This window comes from Cnephaeus nilssonii (assembly GCF_951640355.1).
Source record: "Cnephaeus nilssonii genome assembly, chromosome: 13".
NCBI classification, from domain to species: Eukaryota; Metazoa; Chordata; class Mammalia; order Chiroptera; family Vespertilionidae; genus Cnephaeus; species Cnephaeus nilssonii.
The window spans coordinates 36592087-36610583 of record NC_137084.1 but is presented as its reverse complement, the minus strand read 5'-3'; the positions used below and the strand labels follow the sequence as shown (position 1 = coordinate 36610583).

The 18497-nt window shown below is 37.4% G+C and overlaps 1 protein-coding gene and 1 pseudogene across 4 annotated transcripts in view; one reads left to right on the top strand and one right to left on the bottom strand.

Moving 5' to 3' along the window:
- SBF2 (SET binding factor 2) overlaps positions 1-18497 on the bottom strand; it is a 369973-nt gene that overhangs the window by 288665 nt on the left and 62811 nt on the right. The gene's annotated exons all lie outside the window — the stretch shown is intronic.
- LOC307109524 (large ribosomal subunit protein uL6-like) lies at positions 552-10767 on the top strand (annotated as a pseudogene). The gene has a single exon. The product of its transcript is annotated as a large ribosomal subunit protein uL6-like (transcript).

Genomic DNA, 18497 nt, shown 5'->3' with positions numbered 1-18497 from the left:
GTGATGACTTCTGAATCCATACCCCCAAGTCTAACCTATCCCCTGGATTTCAAATGCATACCCACATGCTGGATGAATATACTTACTTGACTGTTTCACATACATTTTGGCCTCAACCAGAGAAGTAGCATAGTGTGAAGAGCCTGAATACTGGAGGCCATGATTCAATCCACAGCCTAGATTCTAGACCCTACTAGTTAGCAGCTATATAGACCTTGAAAAAATTACTTGACCTCTTTGTGCCTCAACTTCCTCATCTACAAAATAAAAACAATAATACTTACCTTGTAAGGTTGTCATGAGATTTAAAGATCTATATAATTTTTGAAAGCTCTTAAGAAAGAATTGGACACATCCTAACTGATAAGTGTTTGTGAAATTTTTTTAAAAGCATACCTAATAACCAAATTTAAAGTCTCCATGCCCAAAACTGTGCCTCCTTGTGTAATATTTCATAAAATGACTCCAAACAAAAAAGTGGCCTCTTCCCATACCCTAACCTCTTTTTCTCAGTGAGTCCTTAAAAGTTCTTATCATAAGGGTCAATAAGGATGAAGACCATGCTCAGCAATCACTGTTGACAATCCTGAAAATGTCGCCATCACTCTGAAGGAACGCACAGTTATTATGAAGAGCCCAGAGGCACTCTGAGAAAGGACTTCAATTGCATCAGTATAGTACTTCATCTCCTTAAAAGAAAAAGGAGAGGCTTCAGGTTGACAAATGGTGTGGAAATATAAAGGAACTAACTATTGTTCACACCATCTGTAGTCATGTACAAAACATGATCAAGGGTGTTACACTGGGCTTCTGTTACAAGATGAGGCCTGTGTAAGCTCACTTCCCCATCAACAGTGTTATTCAGGAGAATGGTTCTCTTGTAGAAATCAGAAATATCTTAGGCAAAAAATGTATCCACAGGATTCGGGTGAGGTCAGGCATTGCTTGTTCAGCATCTCAAGCCCTCCCACACACACAAAAAAATGAGTTAATTCTTGAGGAAATGACATTGAACTTGTATCAACTTCAGTTGCTTTGATTCAGCAAGCCACAACAGATAAAAAGAAGGGTATCAGAAAAATTTTGGATGGTTATCTATGTTTCTGAAAAAGGAACAGTTTAGCAGGCTGATGAGTAAGATCTAAGTTGTCCAGCTACAGAAACAGCAAGATGCCAGATGACTCCTCAGACTTATTTGTGATATTTTAAAGATGCAATAAAAGCTGTGTATGGATTTTGGGGAGTGGGGTTGGGGGGAGGGGGGAGGGGGGGAGACATGAGATCTTGCCAGAGAAGGGGAAAAGAGAAGAGGAAAGAAAGAAGAATTAAAAAGGAAATGGAGGGAAGAAAGAGAGAAGGGAGAGAAATTGAGGAATTATGGCAGGAATTAAAAATGTTGATAGGCCTTATCTCTGGTTGAAGAGATTACAAGTAATCATATTCTTTATATACTTTTCTGTATTTCTGAGATCTTCTAAAAATTAGAGATGTGCTTTCCTTTTCATCAGAGAGAAAAACAACATGCTGTTTTGAAAATATATTTAATGATATTCTGGATAAAGTCTAAGTCCTTCATTACTTGATTCCTTCCACTTCACCTATCTCTCATGACCTCTTATATCTGTACCTCTGCACAAGTAGCTATCTCTACTAGACCATAATCCCCATTCACTTTCACCGGGCTAATTCTTACCCATCTTTCAAAACCACTCACAGGTACTATCTCTTCTGGAAAGTCTTCTTAGACCACAACCCTTCTCTCACCAAACCCACTGTACCAATCTAAGTTAAATACCCCTTCTACATTCACCTTTATTTATTTATTTAAACCTCACCCGAGGATATTTTTCCAATGATTTTTAGAGAGAGTGGGAGAGGGAAAGACAGAGAGAAATATTGATGTGAGAGAAACACATTGATTGGTTGCCTCCTGCATGAGCCCCGACCAGGGGGAGCCTGCAACTGAGGTACATGCCCTGGACCGGAATCAAATCTGGGACCCTTCGGTCCGCAGACTGACACCCTATCCACTGAGCCAAACCGGCTAGGGCTACATTCACCTTTAGAATCTAGTGTACACATATGGCACTTACCCAGTAAGTTCAATAATTAAAGTATTCTAGGCTTGTTTCCCTCTTTCACTGAGATAATACACTTGTTTTCCTACCCCAGCATCTAACACAGTACCTGACACATAGTAGGAGATCAAAAAAAGTTGTTCAAATGGCTTCAAAGTCATTATTTCTATTCTATTATGTTGCCTCTCTAGACATGTATAAAAGTTGGTAAAGTGAATGCATAAAGTCTGCGAGTATTCAAAGTGAAACAGAATGCCATCATTCTTGTTCCTTCAATCATTTATTCACCAAATATTTATTTAGTACCTCATACACGTCACACATTGGGAACACAAAGGATTTCTTCTCTTATGACACTTTGGGGTGGGGAGAGGAGAAGGCAAACATTGGCTCCATACTCAAAGCTACTAAATAAACACTAGTGACTTATCCCTAACATTAAGAAATACATTGAGAGTGAAGGCGGAGGGGCAGGGGGGTTAAGAGATCAACCAAAGGACTTGTATGCATGCATATAAACATAACCAATGGACACAGACATTGTAGGGAGAGTGAGGGCATGTGCAGGGTGGGAGCAGCCGGGAAGAGGTCAATGGGGGGAAAGGGAGACATATGTAACACTTTAAACAATAAAGAATTTCAGTTAAAAATAAATAAGTAAATAAAATAAATGTCAAAAAAATACATTTGATATAGACCATATATTGAAAGACAGCATCATGTTTAGAAAGGTAAAAGATTTTGAATTAGAAATGAGATTAGGTTACTTGAAGACAGCAATTTTCAATCTTTTTTTCTGGCTCCCACATACATGGGCATATCCAGAGTTATGCATTCTTTCCACAACATACTAAATAACTCTACTAATGAACATGGCATGAAGCTTCATTGTGCTTGCCAGTTACACTATCTCTTCTTTAAAAAACACACACACAAAAAAAACAAGCCAAAGCAGTTCTTTATGACTTGCAAACCCAGAACTTTCAGAGTAACCAATCCTAATTTTCCTGGCCACAATGATTAGTCCCAGGAGGACCACCTGAAGGCTGCCTTCTAAGTCCTCTCTATATTGGAGAATGTAGCAGAGACTCCTAGCTGCCCACCCAATATCTATTTTTCCTTTTTTCCCCTACTTGGAGATTTTATTGGGGATGGCAATATCCCCAGCTCAAAAACAAACAAAAAAGCCCACTAAATTTTTTTCTCTCTCTTTTAGTCAGGTATAGTTATATACTAGTTCTGGCCAAAGAGATACAAATGGAAGTCATTAGGAGCACTTCTGAGAAAGCTCCTTTTTTTTTTTTTCATATTTTCTATTTAAATTTATTGGAGTAATATTGGTTAATAATATTATCTAAGTTTCAGGAGTAAAACTTTATAATCCATCATCTGTATATACCATTGTGTATTCACCACCCAAAGTCTAGTCTCCTTTCATCATCATATATTTGACCCCCTTTATTCTCTTTATTTTCCCCCCTCCTCTTTCCCCTCTGGTAACCACCATACTGTTCTCTGTGTCTATGAGTTTGTTTGTTTGTTGTTTTTGTTTTATGTACCACATATGAGTAAAATCATATGGTTCTTGTCCTTTTTCATCTGACTTATTTCACTTAGCATCATACTCAAGATCCATCCATGTTGCTGCAAATGGCAATATTTCATCTTTTTATGGCTGAGTAGTTTCCACTATATATGTATACTCTTTTTAAAAAATAAATAAATAGAAGTGTCACAAATTTTGGACTTAATTATCAGTACCAAATTGCCAGCCCCTCTCCAAATTCTAAACACTTTTCTGATATGCAATTAAACAGACAGGCTCATTAAATATTTAGAGAAATTGACAAGAATGGGTATGCATTGCTTGTTTAAACTGTGGTGGGTAGAGGGAAATCAGAGAGAAGGAAATCCAAGGCCATGTGATTTCCACAGATCCAAGAATAACTAGGGACAGTCCTGTTTATATATGGGGCTTCCTCCAGTCTAAGAGCTTTCCTCCCACTGTCCCTTTCATCTGTAATTTCTGAAAGACAATCTTTCCAGATAGTCCTTTAGGCTAGTTTTAATTTCTCTGAGAAAGCAAACTGCTTCCTATAGGTTCCACGAGAATATTAGAAAGTATATGAGGGTAGATGTAAGCAAAACTGTGTAGGAGAATCCAAAGAACCAGATAAATTCATTGAAGGACAATGCTAATGTCATAGAGTAAGGTCTAGTAGAAGAATAAAATCTGACATCAGAGCTTTGAAATTAATTGAGCTAAAACAGTGTCCAGATGAGGATGACAAAAGAAATAAAGATTTTCAATTTTAAGAGAATTAAAAAGATCATCAGGCAAGGGAAACAAAAGAAAAAAAATGAACACATGGTACTAAATCAAACTAAAAAGTTTTTGCACAGGAAAGGAAACCATCAACAAAACAAAAAGACAACCTACTGAATGGGAGAAGATATTCACCAATGATATATCTGATAAGGGGTTAATATCCAAAATATAGGGTGGGGCAAAAATAGGTTTACAGTTGTAAGTATGCAAAACACAGAGTTTATTCTTAAATAATTATTATTATTATTATTATATATTTCCATATGAACAACTATAAAACTATTTTGCCCTACCCTGTATTTAAGTATCTATATATATAAAAGGCTAATATGCTAAGTCTCCGACTGTTAGCTCGACCGTTCTACCGGTAGCTATGACCTGCATTGACCACCAGGGGGCAAATGCTCAGTGCACAGGCATGGAAACTTGAAACAGACTGATGAATCTCAGAGGGAAGAGGGTAGGGGGAGGGAGGAAAAAGATTAACCCAAGATCTTATATGCATACTAGAGGCCCGGAGCACGGATTTGTGCACTGGTGGGGTCCCTTGGCCAGGCCTGTGCCCTTTTGCAATCTGGGACCCCTCAGGGGATGTTGGACTGCTGGTTTCGGCCTGATCCCCATAGGCCAGGCCTAGGGACTCCACCGGTGCACAAATTTGTGCACTGGGCCAGTTTCAGCCAGATCCCTGCAGGCCAGGCCAGGGACCCCACCCATGCACGAATCTGTGCACCAGGCCTTTTAGTATTTAATATGTTGTTCTCAGCTGCATTCACATATCCTTTCTTGAATGGAAGAGAAAACAATGCCATTTTAGTTAGTGCTTTGTTCAGTTCCAAGGAAGAGACTTGCTTAGATAGCTTTAACCCCTGAATTCTTATTTCAAGCAGCTCCGCTTTCGGTGTTCAGTGTTAGGGTATGTCTTTACACTCTTGGCTATGCATGTTATTGTGAATTGCATTCTTCCATTGACCCATTAGACAGAGTTTTAATTTAGTTCCATTAGTTATTATCAGCATTCATTAGGCTAGAATATATTTTTCTTCCTTATTACATAAAAAAGTCCAGAGGTAGGTGATTTGGTGCTGGTGTTGCAATTTTGTGATTTTATTAAAGACTAAGGCTCTAATTTTCTATCCCTCCATTTACGGGATGTTCCCTTATTTTCGTGTTCTTATTCTAGGCAGAAAGAAGGGGAAAGGATGAAAGGGTTAAAAATGTGACCGCGTCTTCCTCCTTTTAAAAAGAGCCTTTCTGCTTCTTGTTGGAAAATTGCAAAGCCACATGCAAAAGAATAAAACTAGACTGCTCTCTGACACCATACACAAAAATTAACTCAAAATAAATTAAAGACTTGAATACAAGACTCAATATAATGCACAGAAGAAAACATAGGTACTAAACTTATGGACCTTGGTCTCAGAGGGGGTTTTGTGAACTTGACTCCAAAGTCCAGGGAAATAAAAAGCAAAAATAAATGAATGGGACTATATTAAATTAAAAAGCTTCTGCACAGCAAAAGAAAGTTATCAACAAACAAAAAGGCACCCAACCAAATGGGAGAAGATATTTGCAAACAATACCTCCATTAAGGGGATATTATCCAAAAATATATGAAGAACTCATACAACTCAACAACAAGGAACAAGCAATTCAATTAAAAAATGGGCAGAGGACCTGAACAGACACTTTTTCCAAGAAGACATACAGATGGCTGACAGACATATTAAAAGATGCTCAACTTCACTGGTTATAAGGGAAATGCAAATAAAAACCAGGATAAACCATCTCACACCTGTTAGAATAGCTATGGTCAATAATAACAAGTGTTAGAGAGAATATGGAGAAAAGGGAAGCCTTGTACACTGCAAACCGGTACAGTCTTTATGGAAAACAGTATGGAGGCTCCTCAAAAAATGAAGAATAGAGCTATCATATGACGCAGCAGTCCCTCTTCTAGGAATCTACCTGAAAAAATGAAAAACTACTTATTTGGCCCAGCCAGCGTGGCTCAGTGGTTGAGCATCAACCTATGAACCAGGAGGTCATGGTTTGATCCCTGGTTGGGCACATGCCCGGGGTTACGGCTCGATCCCCAATGGGGGTGTGCATGAGGCAGCCAATCAATGATTCTCTCTCACCATTGATGTTTCTCCCTCTTTCTCTCTCCCTCTCCCTTCCTCTCAAAATCAATAAAAAATATTTTTTAAAAGCACTACTTATTTGTAAAGACATGTACCTTTTTTTTCTTTGCAGCATTATTTACAATAGCCAAGATTGGAAACAATTGAAGTATCATTCATTGGATGACTGACCAAAGAAGAAGTGGTACATATACAGTATATAAGAAACTCCACAACTTAACACCCCCAAAAACAAACAATCTGATTTAAAAATGAGCAGAAACCCTAAATAGATATTTCTCCAAAAAGACATGTAGATGGCCAACAGACATATAAAAAGAAGCTCAATGTCACTAATCATCAGAGAAATGTAAATTAAAACCACAATGAGATACACTCATACCCGTCAAGATGGTTATCATCAATAAATCAACCAACAAAAAGTGTTGGTAAGAACATAAAGAAAACAGAACCCTCATGGTGGGAATGCAGACTGATGCATGCTCCCCTGCAGCATTACTTACAATAGCCAAGATATGGAAGCAACAAGTGTCCATCAATAGATGAATAGATTTAAAAAGATGCAGTACACATATATACAAGGGACTTGACTCAGCCATAAAAAAGAATGAAATCTTGCTATGTGGGACAACATGGATGAACTTAATGGGTATTATGCTAAGTGAAATAAGTGAGACAGAGAAAGACAAATACCATACAATTTCACTTATATGTGCAATCTAAAAACAAAATAAATGAATAAACAAAACAGAAACAAACTCATAGAGAGAACAAATTGATTGTCACCAGATCGGAGAGGAGTTGGGAAAATGGGTGAAGAAGGTGAAAAGGATTTAAGAAGTATAAATTGCCAGTTATAAAATAGTCACAGGGATGTACTAGTAAAGTACATATAGGGAATGAATATCATCAATAATATTGAAATAACTATATATGAGTTGGTCACTTCATAAGGTATATAAATGTCTAGTCACTATGTTGTATACCAGAAACATAATGTATGTCAGTTGGAAAACAAATTAATTACAAATAAGTTATTGAAAAAATAAATTAAAATATTTTAAAGAATTGTAATTATAGTAATACAACATTTTCAAAGACCTTTTCCATCTCCCACATCTCTAAAATAAACAATAAAACTAACATAATTTAATAATTAAAACTGCACAACAAATTTTATATATCTTGGTTCTACAAATTTGAGAGGATATAGAGGACAGAGGAAGAAGGAACATGGGGTGTTCTGGGATTGCTCCAAATGAAAAAAATCCTTTATATATCACTTTTATACCAAAATCACAGAAAACATATCCTAATAATGACAATAATGACAGCTAACACATATGTACCAGGCACTGTTCTAAGCTCTTTATGTGTATTAATTCATTTGCTCCTTATAATATTTTTTCCTATTAGATTGATGAAAAAGGCAGAGTCTTTATATAATTCACTCAAGGTCATAGGTTACTCTGGAGTCCATGCTCTCTCTCAATCACTTACCAAAATGTATTTCTAGATGTTACACCTTAAAGTCATTTGGAGGGTCAAACTGGACAGAGCTGAAATTATTTCCTTCTTACTATCCTGTCAAGGTACTACTACTCTCCCAGTCACCCAAATTTGAATCTATGAGATAACTTTTAGCCCCACAGTGCAATCCATATTCAATTAGTCATACAACCAAACTCTATGAATTAATCCCTTTCCACTCTTATTGCCATCATCCTGAAATTCCACAGCCAAAAACTGCATCTACTTTTCAGGAAGTCAATAACTCATGCTAACCTTACAAATGAAACATTAATGAACTGCAAGTCTCTAGTACCAATTTTATAGAATATATTTATAATAAAATATTTATATTCCCCCATAAAAGTTCTCCTTATTAACTTTAGTCCATCATTCTTGCCTGTATATTAACTTTTCCTTCCAGATATATGCCAAACACTAATTGGATAAGCAAAATTTTAAATTAAAATGTATCAATCACATTCCCTATTCAAATGACACATAAAGGCTTTGAAGTTTTAGTACTGGAAATAAATTCTACAGGAAAGTGAGTTTTTTAACTCTGAAATTACACTTGGAGGTAGGGTGCTCTCACTTCAATTACCAGAACCACAACTTTGTGACCCTTGAGTGCTTTCTTTAATCCATTTTGGTTCCAATGAGTATCAGTGAGACTTTAAAAGGACTTTACCATATAGGGAGAACCAAACAGAAATAGAGGCCAAAATTAAAAACAGTCTGCAGCATGATATAAATCACAGTATTCTTGAACCGTTTTTACTTCCTGAAACATAGATGTTATTTACACAGTATACCATGGTAAATAACAAGATTCTCAATAGTCTCAATATCTCAACACAATGATGGCCCAGCCAAGTGGCACAACACCACACTCAGCTATCACAGCATATTTGCCCTCAGCATTCATCAATCCTCATCTTTTCCAAACCAGAGAATCATCCAAAGCCCTGAGACCTCTGTGAAGTTCCCTCATATGGATCCCTTGATTCCCAACTCCCTTTGTGCCTGGATGTGGGAAATACTATCTTCTCTTCCTCTTGGAGGGCATAAAGAAAGAATAGTTCATTCTGACCTATACCTCAACTACTCCTATTCTGTTTTAAATCTGGAAAAAAATGACTCTTCTATCTGCTTGGTAACTGACAATAGAAATGACTTGAGTTAATTACTGTACTCTTAACCTCCACATACTAAGAAGTAGCTACCTGAACCAAAAGGCTAAAGTGACCTGAGATTATAAAATACATCACTATTGGTATCTGAAACGTGCCACAGATATAAATTTAGTGTGACCAGGATTAGATTAACTTCACATTATTCAAAGCCTTGTCATATTTCCAAACCCTTGTGGCACTGCAGCTAACACCTCTGAAAACGACTGACAGAGCGGTAGCAAGAGCTCATGGCTCCATAGCAGAGCTGGCACTAGTCTCCAGTCTCCAATAGGGTCTGATGCAAAGTTCGCCAAAAATAATTTCCAAAGATTTGCCAGAGTTGGAGTTTCTTTTTGAAAAGCAGAAGGCAACTTAATTAAATCCTAAACATACACTGACATAGTATAACATCCAGTATTACATGGAACCAGATCCCCATTTCAGTTACTTCCTAGATTATGTAAGCGTCTGGACTCTCACCCTGAGCATAATACAATTAAATAGGATGGTAAGATTCCATATTCTGCCCTGCATATGTTGTGGAAAATATAACTTTATTAGGTTAAGAGTTCTTTATTTATAATTTAATGATACATATAAACATGGTAGAACCTTCAACTTTTGAAAAAAATTGAGTATATGTATACATATATATTTGTTGTTGTTGTGTTGTTCATCCTTACTCAAGGATATTTTTCCCATTGATTTTATTTTTAAAGAGAGTGGAAGGGATAGGGAGAAACACAGAGAGAGAAACATCAATGTGAGAAAGACACGACTGGTTGTCTCCCATACGATCCCTACCGGGGCCAAGATCAAGCCTGCAATCAAGGTTAGTGCCCTTGACCAGAATAGAACCTGGGATCCGTCAGTCTGCGGACCGACACTCTAACCCCTGAACCAAACCAACTAGGGCCAATAGGTATATATTTTAATACAAATTTAGCCAACAAGCTTTTGAGGGAGAAAAAGCATAGTTTTTCCAAGTACAGTAACAACTGGAATATTAACCTAACTAGGTCAGGTTAATGTTGTTACACACTTGTGAAAAAGAACAAGACCATTGAGGAGGATGTGTGTATCAGACTCTGAAGGTGAAGTCCATCATCACCATCAAAATGCTACTAGACTAAATAAGACACCTGTCTTATTTACCACTGTATTCCTGACAACCAACACATTGTCTAGTACCCAACAGGCACTAAGAAAATACTTAATGATGAATAACTGGAAGTATTCAATATAGGCTAAAACTACATGAACCCTTGGCAAGAGTACTGTATACAAACTAATTTAATAACCAAAATGGGGTGGGATTTGACCAGAGAACCTTTAAGGTTCCTTCCAAACCCTAAGATTCCATAGCATTTTAATCAGTACATTAGTGAAGATTTTAAATGAGCATCACAGTCCATTACAGGAAAGACCTTTAGATAAATTTCTACCAATAACTAGAGGCTGCATCACAAACTACCAGTCAGTCTTTTTATACAAATCTTTGTCAAGCAGGGGGGAAAGGAAGGAGGGAAGGGAGGGAGGGAGGGAGGGAGGGAGGGAGGGAGGGAGGGAGGGAGGGAGGGAGGGAGGGAGGAAGGGAGGAAGGGAGGAAGGGAGGAAGGGAGGAAGGGAGGAAGGGAGGAAGGGAGGAAGGGAGGAAGGGAGGAAGGGAGGAAGGGAGGAAGGGAGGAAGGAAGGAAGGAAGGAAGGAAGGAAGGAAGGAAGGAAGGAAGGAAGGAAGGAAGGAAGGAAGGAAGGAAGGAAGGGAATCATTAAACTAGACAATTAAACCAAGTCTATGAGTTGTATTAAAATAAATCCTTAAATGCTGTATTATGTATGCTAAGAAATAATTAGGAGAAAAAAATGCCTTGGTATAAAAAGAACATAGAATCATCCTTTTTCTTTGCAACCCCAAATTATAAAGTCCTGTATCAGTTAAGCAATTGCTCAGTTACAGGACTTAGAAATACAAAGGATTTTTATACTTGTACTTAATCTACTTTAATGACAAACTGTAAATGTGTGATCCCACATTTCTCTACCCTTTTCTTTGTCCTTGTATGGAATACATTAAATGTGTAACCTAATTGATTACAGTTAATTATAATCATAGTCATGTATAACTCATAATTATAATCACAGTCATGTATAACTCATGTCTGAATAAGTCTTGGCTAGTATCAGCCAAGAAACTAATATCCATCACTCTTCATATTATATATATATTTTTTAATTATTTGGTAAGGTTCTAGTTATAATGTTTATAATGTCAAAAATATGCAAATTATAGAAACGATTTTACTTAGTTCATTTGCTTTCCTTAGACTATTCGGCCAGCAGCAATATGTAACTGATTTCCTTGATTATTTACAAACTATGGGCCACCACTGTTCCTGTCTCTGCTTTATTATTTTTTAATAGTATGTATCACTTCACATGTACCATACAATTTACTTATTCATTATGGTTAGTGCCAGTCTCTCTCCACTAGAACTTTAAATTCTAAAAGAGGGATTTTAGCTGATTCACCACCATATCTTCAATACCCATCTCTTTACTTAACACAGTAAGCATTCTATAAATACCTGTTAAATGAATGAACTGGTATTAAATCATTGCTAAATTTTTAAATGGCTATAAATTTTAAAGCAAAATGGCTATAAAATTTAAAGCAAAAATGAGCAACCTACCCAAAAAAGTTGTATTTCCCTAAGTACTCACAAGCCAGCACTTTAATTATCATTTTTAATCACCAATTATCTATAGCTAAGTTATTAATTTCTGAACTCTACCTCTGTCCCTTTTTCAGGTTTAGAAACAATTCTTCACTTTTAGTAATAGCATCACATCATTCTGCTTAAAGTTGTCTCTGTCACCAACAGGCAACAAACAGGCTGTTCTATAATCTAACACTACAGATGATACCTAAGTAGAACAATATTAATATAAATAAATATTCATGTAAAATTGAAAAGTGTTTTCCAGAAATTTTAAAGAGGCCACATTAAGTTTAAAAGAATCTCTAGTTGATGAAATGAGTGAAAAATATTATTATGAGCACAGAGCCTTCTTTTCAACACAGAACATGTCTCTTCCTCCATAAAACTTGTCTGAAAGTAAAATATTTAAAACCAGAATCTGGGTTTCTACCTCATCTTGTTTATCAGTACTCAGAAGTCTCAGGAAAAGCAGTCGTTTTCTGGGTCAAGAGCCCAATGAACTTCAAACAATGGAAACCACGATTAATTCACAAAATGATAATAGTTCTCGTGTAAGTTTTATAGCAGTTTCCAAAGTAAGTCCATAGTACTCAATTCGAGAAAAATACTGAAGATCTTACTACTCTTGATGAAATCTTTTAGTCAGTTATGAATCCAATAGTAGAATCTAACTTTTTCATTAGAACACTATGGCTTTTATAATCAAAGCTATTCTTGAGTTCATACATATCATAGGTGGTTCTTATAAACAGAGTTGACCCTCAGTGTCCTTGAGGGATTGGCTACATGTCTCCCAAGGACACCAAAATCCTCAAATGCTCGAATCTCTTATATATAATGGTGTCATATCCTATATAATACAAGGCTAATATGCAAATCGACCTAACGGCCAAACAACTGGTTGCTATGACACGCACTGCCCACCAGGGGGCAGATGCTCAATGCAGGAACTGCCCCTTGGTGGTCAGTGTGCTCCTATAGGGGGAGTGCCGCTCAGCCAGAAGCCGGGTTCATGGCTGGCGAGCGCAGCGGCGGTAGCAGGAGCCCCTCTGCCTCCATGGCAGCGCTAAGGATGTCCAACTGACGGCTTAGGCCAGCTCCCAGACTGCAAGAGGGCACAGGCCGGGCTGAGGGATCCCGCCCCCAGGTGCACAAATTTTGTGCACCGGTCCTCTAGTTTGTATATAATCTTCACACATTCTCTTCATACTGAATTACATATAGTACCTAACAGTGAAAATGCTGTGTAAATACTTGTTATACTGTATTGTTTAGGGAATAATGACAAGAAAAAACAATGTGTACAGGTTCAGTACAGACACAATCATCACAGTCCTAACTACATAGTACACATCAACAACAACCTAATGTTTTTTATCAAATATTTTTCATTCATGGTTGGTTGAATTTGGGGATATAGAAACCGTGGACATGGAACCTGCAGATATAGAAGGCTAACTGTATGGTCTAGCTTTGAAAGAAATAAAAGCTACAGACTCCTTAATTACCACAGATTTGTGCTATTAGACCCTTCTGATTTCAGTGTTAAAACACTTCTAGTCATGTCTTTCTATTGTCAGTTAAGCCTTCCTAACTAGAATAAGACTTGTCTTGTTAATTTTTTAACTTTAAAAAGAAGAAAAAACCTTTTAAAAAAAATCAACTTGCCCCATCTAACACAAAGAGTAGAGCATTATATTATAGTTAAAAAAAAAAAAACTAAAAAAAACTTTAGCAGCAAGTCAAAAGAACAGGGTTTTATTATCATCCCAGTGAATAGTAAATAGGTTTATGACCTTGGGCAAGTTATTGAATCCCTATATTTCAATACCTAATTTTTAGCATGAATAAAAATTAATATGAGTACTTAAAATAAATTTAATTTACCTAAAACTGTCCGTTTTCTCTTTAGCTTTCCAAATCTTGAATTTACACAAATTTTCCCAACTTTTGAAATGATTTGTCTAAATTTCCACATATATTTCACATTCTGAATAATTACTGGCCTAACTTGAAGTATCTTTAAGCTAGCCAAAATTAGCCATTTAAAGAAATAAACCTTACTATAAGGATTCATTATTTTTAACTTATGAAATATTGATCCTATTTTTATCTTTCATTATATTTAAGGAGATTTCAGAAATCATTCCTGCCACCCCAGTTCATGGACACATTTCAGTGCAATGCAACAGTAAACTATTGCTGACATAAGTACAAGCAATATAGAAATACTTCCAATTAAGGCAGTGGTTCTCAACCTTTCTAATGTCGAGACCCTTTAATACAGTTCCTCATGTTGTGGTGACCCCAACCATAAAATTATTTTCGTTGCTACTTCATAACTGTAATTTTGCTACTGTTATGAATCGTACTGTAAATATCTGTGTTTTCCGATGGTCTTAGGCGACCCACAGGGTCATGGCATTAGAAAGGTTGAGAACCACTGATTAAGGCATACATATATAATTAGAAAGGTTGAGAACCACTGATTAAGGCATACATATATAACTTCAAGGCATTACTTAAAGTAAGGAGTCTGGTAATGATAAAAATTTGCTATAATAGTAGGCACAGCCACATCACTGATAAATTCATAACTGATTAACAAACTTTTAATTCTCAAACATTAAAAGCTTTTCTTTAATAAATATACACATCAGTAATGCTATCTACTAAATCTTTGTTTACTGGTGATATTAGTGACATTTTATAGACACATTAGTACCACTAGAGGCCACTAAATACTTCACTTTTTAAAAGGTACATATTTATAAGTTATACGGAGATGACAATGCACAGTAATATTCATAACTGGAAAAGCTGCACATGAATACTCAAGGCACAATACAAACTCAAACAAAAAGATATGGACATATTTCATGCAGTAATCAGGATTTCTGGATCATCGGAGACCTTGATCGATTAGACCAAGAACTTGGGTATGAGAGGATAGATAATATCAAAATATCATTCCTTATATACTTTTGAAAATAGATTATATAACCTAGAAAGTGCTCTCTCTAAATAGCTGTTGCCTTTTATACTCAATCTATATACCTATACACAGGTGTATTTACTGATACAGATAAAATCCCAGAGTTCAGTATTCTTTCTAAAATCTCACAAAGTCTGTCACATCCTATCTAATAAAAGAGTAATATGCATATTGACCATCACTCCAACACACAATATGGCTGCTCCCATGTGGTCAAAGATCCTGCCCCCATGTGGACACAAGATGGCCACCACAAGAAAGCCAGCAGGGGAGGGCAGTTGGGAGGGACCAGGCCTGCAAGGGAGGGGCAGTTGAGAGGGACCAGGCCTGCAAGGGAGGGCAGTTGGAGGTGATCAACCCTGCAGGGGAAGGCAGTTAGGGGTGACCAGGCCGGCAGAGGAGGAAAGTTGGGGGCAAACAGGCTGGCAGGGGAGCAGTTAGGCATCAATCAGGTTGGCAGCAGAGTGGTTAGGGGGTGATCAGGCTGGGAGGCAGAAGCGGTTAGGGGCAATCAGGAAGGCAGGCAGGTGAGCAGTTGGGAGCCAGCAGTCCTGGATTGTGAGAGGGATGTCCGACTGCCCGTTTAGGCCCGAGGGGTCCCAGATTGGAGAGGGTGCAGGCTGGGCTGAGGGACACCTCCCCCTCCGTGCACGAATTTCGTGCACCGGGCCTCTAGTATAATAATGTTTTTATATCTAAAGTTGCCTACCATCTATACCAATTAAAACTTTAATAGCCTAGCTGGTGTAGCTCAACGGTTGAGTGTCAACCCAAAAATCAAGAGGCCACTAGTTCGATTCCCGGTCAGGGCACATGCCCAGGTTGCGGGCTCAATCCCCTTTGGGAGGCATGCAGGAGGCATTGATGATGTTTCTCTCTCATTAAGTCTTCTCTCTCTCTATCCCTCTCCCTTCCTCTCTCTCTAAAAAAAAAAGAAAGAAAGAAAGAAAGAAAGAAAGAAAGAAAGAAAGAAAGAAACATATTTAAAAAAAAACAAAAACACTTCAATAATGAAGATCTACCCCACAGATTTGAATATACCCAAAATTCTGGCTTCAAGAGGGAAACCTGGCTCAGCAGAATAGATAACACCTGAGAAAACTCTGCTCTCAGTGCCTCTGGGAACTGCTGCTAGTCTCCCATGTCCCCTCATCTCTTCCAGGGTCCTCCTCCTCACTAAAGTTAAATATCAAAAAATAAAGGGCTCAAGTAGCATCAAGAGATTCTGCAGAACCAAGTGAAATCTATGAAACAAAATGGGACTTCTTGCTATCTGACTATCCACCCTTTTTGCATGGTGATGCACTATTTTTCAAGAGTTTTCAAGTATTCCAGGAAAACTTGATTCAGTCATGCTTTTGGCTTAACTAAAGGTCACATAGATGTTCTCCTAAGTTTTCTTTTAAAATCTTTATTATTTTAGTTTTCACATTTAGTCTATAATCCATCTCAGATTAATTTTAATGTATGGTGTAAGTTAAGGTCAAGGCTAATTTTTTTCCAAATGGATATTCAGTTGTCCTGGCACCATTTATTGAAAACCCTAGCTTTTCCACAACTGAATTGCCTTAGCAACCCTACTGAAAATCAACTTATCATATATGTGGGTTTGCTTCTATACTTTTGCATGGATCTACATGTCTATCCTTAAGTCAATGCCACACTGTCTTGCATATTGAGCTTTATAATAAGTAGGTCTTTAAAACAGGTAGTGCAAGTCCTCCAACTTTGTTCTTTCTTGTTCAAATTGTTTGGCTATTTGCTATACAATATGTCTTAGAGATTTGTTCATGTCACTGCATAAAGCTCTATCTCATACTTCTCAAAAATGTTTTAATAATAAAATATACATAACATAAAATTTATTATCTTAACCATTTTTAAGTGTACAGTTCAGTAGTGTTAAATACATTCACATTTTTCTGCAACCAATCTCCAGAAATCTTTCCTCTTGCAAAATTGAAAATCTATATCCCTTACACAACTCCTCATGCCTCCCTCCTCGACCCCTGGGCAAGCACTAGGAGCCTAGAAATTTGACTACTGTCTGTCTCTATGAATTTTACTATTCTAGGGACTTCACATAAATGGAATTACGCAGTATTTGTCTTTTAGTAACTGGCTTATTTCACTTAGCATTATGTCCTCAAGGTTTATCCATGTTGTAGTACATGTCAGAATTTCCTTCTTTTTTAAGACTGAATAAAATTTCATTATGTGTATATACCACAATCTGTTATCCAATCATCTGTCAATGGATACTTGGGTTGCTTCCACCTTTGGCCTATTGTAGTTAATGCTACTAGGGCTGTGTGTACAAATATCTGGTTCAAGTCCCTACTTTCAGTTCTTTTGGGTGTATACTCAGAAGTGAAATTATTGGATCATATAATAATTATATGTTCAACTTTTTGAGGAAGCACCACACAGTTTTCCATTGCATCTCCACAATTTTATATTCCCAGCAACAGTGCACAAGGATTTTAATTTTTCCATATGTTTGCCAACACTTGCTATTTTCTGTTGTTTTTAATGGTAGTCATCACAATAGGTGCAAAGTGATATCTCACTGCGGTTGTGATTTGCATTTTCCTAAAGATTAGTGATGTTAGCATCATTTATGTGTTTGTTAGCCATTTGTACACCTTCTATCTCATACCTTTTAAAAGTTGCATTATATTCTGATGAGTAAATGTGGTACCACTAATCCAGTGGTCGGCAAACCGCGGCTCGCGAGCCACATGCGACTCTTTGGCCCCTTGAGTGTTCTAACGCCACTTCTTCAAAATAGACTCACCCAGGCCGAAAACCGACTTCTGCGCATGGGCCACGAAGTTCCAATCGCACTGTACATGCACGCTCACATGTGGTATTTTGTGGAAGAGCCACACTCAAGGGGCCAAAGAGCCGCATGCGGCTCGCGAACCGCGGTCACTGCACTAATTCAATCAGTCTCCTACTGATGGACATTTAGGTAGTTTCCAATCTTCTGCCATGAATAACCTTATACATGCATATCTATAAATAACCAACAAATCAGTTTGTTCAAGAATAGTTTCAGTTTATGTGTATTTTCCAATATACGACCTTTCACTCTCAAAAGCATTCTGATAAGTAAATTACATGAGAGATGAGTAGCAATATTCCATGTGGTAATAGGGCCAGGCTATTTGCAAACAACATGACTTTGTGCTAGGTTAGACCTGAGTAGTTTCTACATCTTCCTCAGGAAGTGCTCTATGGCCCCGAAGCACCAGGTTTAGCAGAACCCCAGCATGGCAAGAAAACCTTGTCTACGGTGGTTCTGAGAGCAGTACTGAAGTAGCAGAGCATGGAGACAGGGGAGGTGAAAGATTCTGTAGCGTAACTGAGGCTATCGATGCACTAGTAAAATAAGCACAATTGTAGGTAACAAAGTCTAGGATACAAGAACAAACCATTTTGGTGAGCAGGTAGGAATGTGAGAAAAATAACACCAAGATTGACTATCCGCCACCTCAGAGACGTAAGAGAATCTACTGTCTCAAAAGTGTCCTGTAGACTCATC